Below are 7,308 nucleotides of genomic sequence, written 5' to 3'. Positions count from 1 at the left end.
GGAGTGAAAGACCGATTATGAAAAAAAGAATCAATCTTTTGGAAGCTTCCATATTGGAGAGATCTACAGGTTACGCATTGTCTTGACGTTATGCATATAGAGAAAAATGTATGCAATGCCATACTCGAGACTCTCATGAACATTCCGAGTAAGACAAAGGATGTTAGGGCCGTGCGAGATTGGTTTGAATGTAAGGGTCTTCGTCCGGAGTTGTGGGCACATGTTAAGATGAGTAAGAAAAGAAATAGAGCTGATGAAGTTGGTGGCAGTAAGAAGAAGATGAGTAATGACAAAGTTTATTTGCCTCCAGCTTGCTACACATTCTCCAAAGCAGAGAAGCGGACATTTTGTGAGTGTTTGTATGGCATTAAGGTTCCGTCTGGGTACTCATCCAACATAAAGAGATTTGTGAGCCTAAATGGTGAGCTGAAGTTGGGAAGCATGAAATCTCACGATTGCCATGTAATGATGCAAGTGTTCTTACCAATTACAATCCGTGGAATACTGCCAAAACATGTGAGATATGCTATTACCGAGCTATGTTCGTTCTTCAACACAATTTGTAGTAAACTTCTTGATCCCTTTAAACTTGATGCACTTCAACTCGACGTGATTGTAACTTTATGCAAGTTTGAGATGTATTTTCCACCTTCTTTCTTTGACATAATGGTTCATCTTATTGTCCATCTCGTTTGTGAGATCAAGCTTTTGGGTCCAGTTTTTTTAAGGTGGTGTTATCCTTTTGAAAGACACATGGGTGTTTTACAAAACAAGGTGAGGAATCCAGCACAACCCGAGGGGTGTATGATTCAAGGCACTATGAGCGATGAGATTAGTAACTTTATAGCCGAGTATTTGGCCATGGCAAAGCCTATTGGACTTCCCACCTCTAGACATGAAGGAAGGCTTGAGGGAAAAGGAACAATTGGCTCCAAATCGGTCACACTTCCTCGAGACAGCCTTCTACAAGCACACTTGTATGTGTTGCATCATATTCCGGAAGTTCATCCTTTTTTGAGTGAGCATTTTGATATATTGCGCGCAAAATATCCTTCTAAAGGGGATAGGGCATTGATGCAGTTGCATAACAAGACGTTTATTAGTTGGTTTCATAACCGAGTAATATGCAAAGAACTCAAGGGTGTATCTGAAATTGTTAAGTGGTTAGCTTTTGGTCCACGTGATGATGTCAACAAATATGAGGGTTACGATGTCAATGGCTTCACATTTTGGACTGAGGGTCAAGACAAGAAGTCATCTTATCTACAGAACAGTGGGGTTTCTATTTTGGCGTCATCTACATTTTACGCGAGTGTGAAGGATCAAGCGTCGGTTGATGCTAAATTGGTATACTACTGGCGGGTATAAGAAATATGGGAGCTTGAGTACTCTACTTTCAATATTGGTCTTTTCAAATGTAAGTGGGTAGATAATAATCGACGATGCATAAAAAATGACGACCCTTGTGGATTCACTCTTGTAGACTTAGCTCGTTTGCGTGATAGTGAGGAGCCATTCATACTAGCCATACAAGCCAAGCAAGTATTCTGCATTGTAGACCCGTCTGATAAAAAATGGTCTATTGTTGTACCGGGAAAGAAGCATCCTTGGTATAGGTGATGTTGAGGATTAGGAAGAATATGAAGCTTTTGAAGACTCCCCTCCCTTTATCAATCCAAAATTAGTGGATCAAGATGATGTAGAAGATGTAGATGTTGGTTATATGCGTGTAGATCACACGGAATGAATACATTTGAATTAAGTGATTCACAAGGTATGAATTTAAAGCTTTTTAAAGTTTTCTTGGCACTTGGTTTGTTTTGAATGAAACTTTGCGCAGAACACTATTTGTTATATATTATTATGTTGAACGTATTAGAATTGTAAATCATAGTCATATTCTTAATATTACTTAGCTTATGTTCTAATATATTTTATTCATACTCTTTCAGGTACTGATATACAATGCATCTATTCAGAGACGAAATTGTCCCCGATATTGAGACCTCGGATAATGAGCATCGTAGTTACGACAGTGAAGAGGACCAAATTGTGAGATACGAGCGTATAGCTGAAGACGCTCCACCAATTGACAATGATTTTGAGACTGAAGACGCCCCACCAATGGATGCTCCCACTACCAGTAAGAAAAGAAAAGGGCGAGGTCCTACGAAAAACCTCAAAGTCACAGATTCTATGCATTTGGAATACAATGCATTGGGTCAACCCTGCGGAAAATGGCGTAGGCAATATGAAAAACAAGTGAGCCTATGTATCCGCAAGATTTCCATATTGCACGCATGGAACGAGGTTCCAGAGGGTTTGAAGAACTCTCTATGGAATGATACTGTAGTAAGCAAGTTTACTATTTTTACTCATTTAGTTTCATTTTAAAATTAATTTAATTGACAGTAATAAATATAACTTTTTTTGTAGAATCTTTTCCCATCGAGAGCGATGAGGACAAGAAGAATGTGTTTCTTTCAGCTGTTGCTGAAAGATTCAAAGATTTCAAATCCAAGCTAGTAACTGGCTAGATTACGAAGAGGCGTGCCCGTACAACCAAAAAGGTCAAAACGGGAAACGAAGGTGGAGAGCAAGCACCTTCGAAGATGCCCTACGAAATATGGGATCACTTATCGAAGAGGGATTGGGAGGCCTTTGTTGCCAAAAGAACAACTCCCATAGAAGTTGTAAGTATTTCATATTATATTATTGTTTTTGATTTGAATTTACTTCTTTTGATTCAGTCATTAAACTAATACATGACATTCGATTTCTATTGATTAATTAGGAAAAGTGTGGTAAAGCTTCTGATTCTGCAAGCAAAAGGAAGTTTTACCATCGCTTGGGCCAAAAAACGTACGATGAGGTCCGAAAAGAGTGGGTGGATGCGGGTTTATACCCCAATCAAAGTTCATCCACGCCCTCATCTACGACTACCTCCATATCAGTGAATACTCCTGCTAGAGATCGGGTGCGTGATTGGTATTGCGGGCTTCATTCCCGAGATGCAAGTGGTAAATTTACAATTAATGATCCGGGAATGAAGAAGGTTGCTGATGCTGTGGTGAGTTTTGAAATTATTAAGTATATTCTTGATTTGATTTGTATTCTTTGGCTTTAATTTACTTATACTAATTGCTATATATGTCACTTTTTATTTGAACAGATGGGCTGGAAGGAAAAAGAAGCTACGGGGGTGTAACACCCCGATATTTTTCCGATATATTAAATGATTTACTAGTAATATTATTATTATTATTCTTTTTAGAAGGGTATATTTTTTTATTATTATTTATTTTGTTAGTGGGTTAGATCATGAGATTTCAACTTTTAAGGCAATTAAAACCATTTTAAGCCCGAACCTTTTTTTTCCTCATCTATCTTTAATTTCAAAAAAAAAAAAAAAAAAAAAAAAAAGGGATATGAAGAGTTGGCCGGCCATATGGGGTAAGTTGGGGGATTTGTAACCTCTTGAAGAATATTGAAAGATTAAGAATTATTGCCTTGCATAATTGTTTCCTTAATTTCCTTAATACCTTTATTTCCTTAATCTCCTAATTACCTTAGTCTCATCATTAGCATTCTTCTTTCAAAACTCTTAGAAAACTCAAGGAAAAAAATATATTCTTCTTCAATCTCCTTCTACTCACGCCTAGTATCATCATCTTGTTCATCAATTGGTGTTTTGTTCTTGTGCAAATTGTGAGTAAATTCTTAACCTAGTTTTATTTTTAAAATTTTAATTTAAATTTCTATGATTTTTTTTTTCTATGTGTGTTATTTTATAATTTATGATTTGTTTATGATTTAAAATTCATGTATGAAAGTATGATGTATTTTTCTATCTAAATTAATGTATGGTTTTAGGGTTTTAAATATGTTTATATGGGTGTGAAGGATTTGTTTGATGGATGATTGAAAAGTATATATATATATATAAAAAAATGGATGCTCATAGAAAAAAATGTATGTGGTGTTAGAAATTTATTTTTATTAATTAATAGGAGGAATTTATAATGTTGGTAGAGAAATATACATGTATATATGTGATGTGTATGTGTGTGTACATTTGTGTAAAAAGAATTATTTTTGAGGAAAAAAATAATTAATTAAAATTTATTTTTGTAGATGATCATGAAAATTATGTAAATATTGTTGTTTAGATTTAATAGGAAATAAAGCATTGAAATTTATATTTTTGTGATATAAAAAAAATGAAATGACAAAATCCCGTAGGTTTTGAAAATGGTGAAAAAAATGTGTTTTTGGAACATTTTTGGCTTTGAAATTAAGTTAAAAATACTTATACTATGTTATAAATTATGAAAATTGGTACCCGGGGGTTTTGACGCCTTCCGGACGCAACGGTGAAGTCGGATTTTCAGTTTGACAGTTTTAAGTTGAGTTTCTGGACAGATTATATAGGCTGTCCTGTTTTGTGCATTTACCATGTTATAGTATGTGATGGATGTTCATGTTGTGTGTAGTATTCTAGGTATGGGTGTAATTGTATATGTGTGTTATGGATGATTTGAGGAAAATGTGTATGTGTGCTTATTTCCCGAATACGATTGAACCTTGTAGGAAGTCGATTCGTGACCGGGAATTGATTAAGACGCTTGTGAGTTGGTTATCTTGCTTAAGGTATGTACACGCAGCGAAGTTCGCATTAGTCCGATGTATCATATAATAATGGTATACAAAAGTAAAGTATGGATATATAGTACGAATAATGTTATCTTTCGAATAAATAATTTTGATACATTGTTTTGATAAGCAGAGGTAGTATGACCTCACTAACCTTAAAGTGGACGTAGTATGACGTCAATTGGTGGAAATGAATTACTCGCGGTATATGGGGGCATTATGAGCCACCGCGGGGGTATGCATACTTAACCATAGGCACCGAAGTAAGGCGAGTGTCTATGGTAGAGACTTCCTTAGGGGTTAGCTCCCCCTAATGTAATGTCTCACTTATGGAGATTGGAGTGTACCGGCGGTATGGCTGGATAGTACAGCAGTATGGCTGACTAATCTTTACATGAAAATAATTATTCTTTATTAGCATGATCGAAGCGTATGGTTCTGTGAATTGACAGCTATTAAATTAAAACTTTCTCTTGTGTTATTATTTACTTGATATGCGACGATTGCTGACGTGTACTTTTGGTCTTAACGACCCAGCGATGATGTTGTTTCCTATCTGGGCAATGACTAGCAGTAAGTTAAGTTGCAGGTTTGGGGAGTGAGGATTGACCCTTGAAGAAATAAATCATTAGGATATAGAAGTCTTGATAAGAACTTCTAATTAAGTTTAAAGAACATTGGTTTTATGAGGCGATTTTCGTTCTCAAGTTGTAATAAGTAGATTTAACTTTTCGTGCTTATCCGCTGCTAAGAATTTCTTATATCTAGTAGTTCATAATAACACTAATAGAACTCGATCCGCAAACTTTTCTTAATTTCAAATCCATTTTAACTGCCTTCTAACATCCCGGTTTGACTCGGATAATATTTATCTCGTTTTTAAAAGGGCCATCTTCTCTTTTCGTACGACCCGAGTTATTCCGAGATGTTACAGGGGGAGTTCACCCCAAGAGGCAACATTGACGCATTGCATATGGTCTTAGGGAAAGACCACAGTGGGCGGGTAGTCGGAAAGGGAGGCGTCCGCGTGGGGTTACAGAAGGCATTCGGCAAAGAGTGTGTTGCTACTCAATCCTGAACGACGCTGTGGGATGAAGTAGCGACCCTCCGAGCAGAGATTACAAAGGACGTTCTCGCCAAACTGGTCGTCGTGTTGCAGAATATGGGAGCACCCGTTGTTGACTTGGCAAACCTGATTTTCGAGGATTAGGAAAGTCAACATGGGGATCCTAATGCTTCGGTCGAGCCAACATCCGAGCCCATTACCCCCGTAGCACCCCTGCCCATTACTTTCCCTGAAGGGGAAAACCCCACACCGAAGACCATAAACTCCGTTGCTTAAAATCCGGAGCCAACTCCGGAGCCAGTGCTATAGGTACATAATTTTTAAATATATAAGCACTTATTAATTTAAATTGCAACGCGTTTTAATATTTTATTATGATGCTTATTATACTAAACGACGCAATTTTCAGGAGGTGACTCCTTGTTCTCTTTTGCTGCCTCAGTTAGGTGTTGCTAGTGATGGCGACTTAATTGAGGTTGCATATGGTGTAGCCCAGCCAACCAAAGAGGGCCAAACAGTGCATTCGATGCATGTTACAAGTGGCCACATCAGTGTGACCGTGGAAACTATTGTAAAGGGGTTTGAAGATTTCTCACTCCCGGTTCCAATGCCAGCATGGAGCCTTGAGAAACTATCAGACGCCCTATGTAGTTTCGTCACATGGCCATATGCTTGGGTCCGATTCACTAACATGGTAAGAATCATTTGTACCTTATTTGTTTTTATTTTGTTAATTGCATGCTTACCCTAATTTAATTGTATAAATTGAAATAGCAAAAGATTCCAAAGGGATCTTGGAGAGAGATCGGTTCCTCAGCAAAGGTGTCGACTGTGTCAAAGTCGATGCCAAGCACTCCAATTTTGACTGATGCGGAGCTAAACGATCTCTCTCAACATTGCAAATGGCTGCACACTTGTGCATCTCGCCTGCGTGAGGAGGACCCAATCATTCTAAACCTGCAGAAGAACCAATTCTGCTTTTTAGAAAGCCCGTTTGTAATTATTGGTCCTAGTGACATTGGGCAATTTTTGAGAGGAGAGATGCTGAACGTAGCTCTTATCCATGTCTACATGAGGTGATGCTCATTATCTTACAAGTTAGGCATTGTTGTTTAATTGTTTTAATAACTGAATTACTAACAAAATTTTCTTATTCGTGAGTTTAATGCGGCTTACGAGGAGCTAAATTCTTGCGAACCTCCAATAAAAATTGGATGGTTTTGTCTTGAGTCGATTTCGGGTACTAAATGTGTAAATGATATAGATGAGAGCATACATTGAGACTGCTTTGACTAATTACCTTGCATCTAAACACACGTTCATTCTGGCTCCATATATGGAAGAGTAAGTTTTATTTTTGAAATTGAACTTATCTTTTGATTTTTAAAGTCATCTAATCTCTAATTTTTTGATTTTAAATTTGGTTTGTACTTTGCATTGGATACTTTTGGTCATATGTCCTTTAACGAACATTGTGCACGTCGTCGACTCATTACAAAAACCTCAAAGCCAGCCTCGCAACACAAAATTCAAAGCGTTGTTGAATGCGTACGTAATATTAATTATTTTACCAATTTGATTTAATTAAG

Source organism: Amaranthus tricolor, chromosome 11 (genome assembly GCF_026212465.1).
Source record: "Amaranthus tricolor cultivar Red isolate AtriRed21 chromosome 11, ASM2621246v1, whole genome shotgun sequence".
Classification (NCBI taxonomy): domain Eukaryota; kingdom Viridiplantae; phylum Streptophyta; class Magnoliopsida; order Caryophyllales; family Amaranthaceae; genus Amaranthus; species Amaranthus tricolor.
This window is presented reverse-complemented; position numbering follows the sequence as displayed.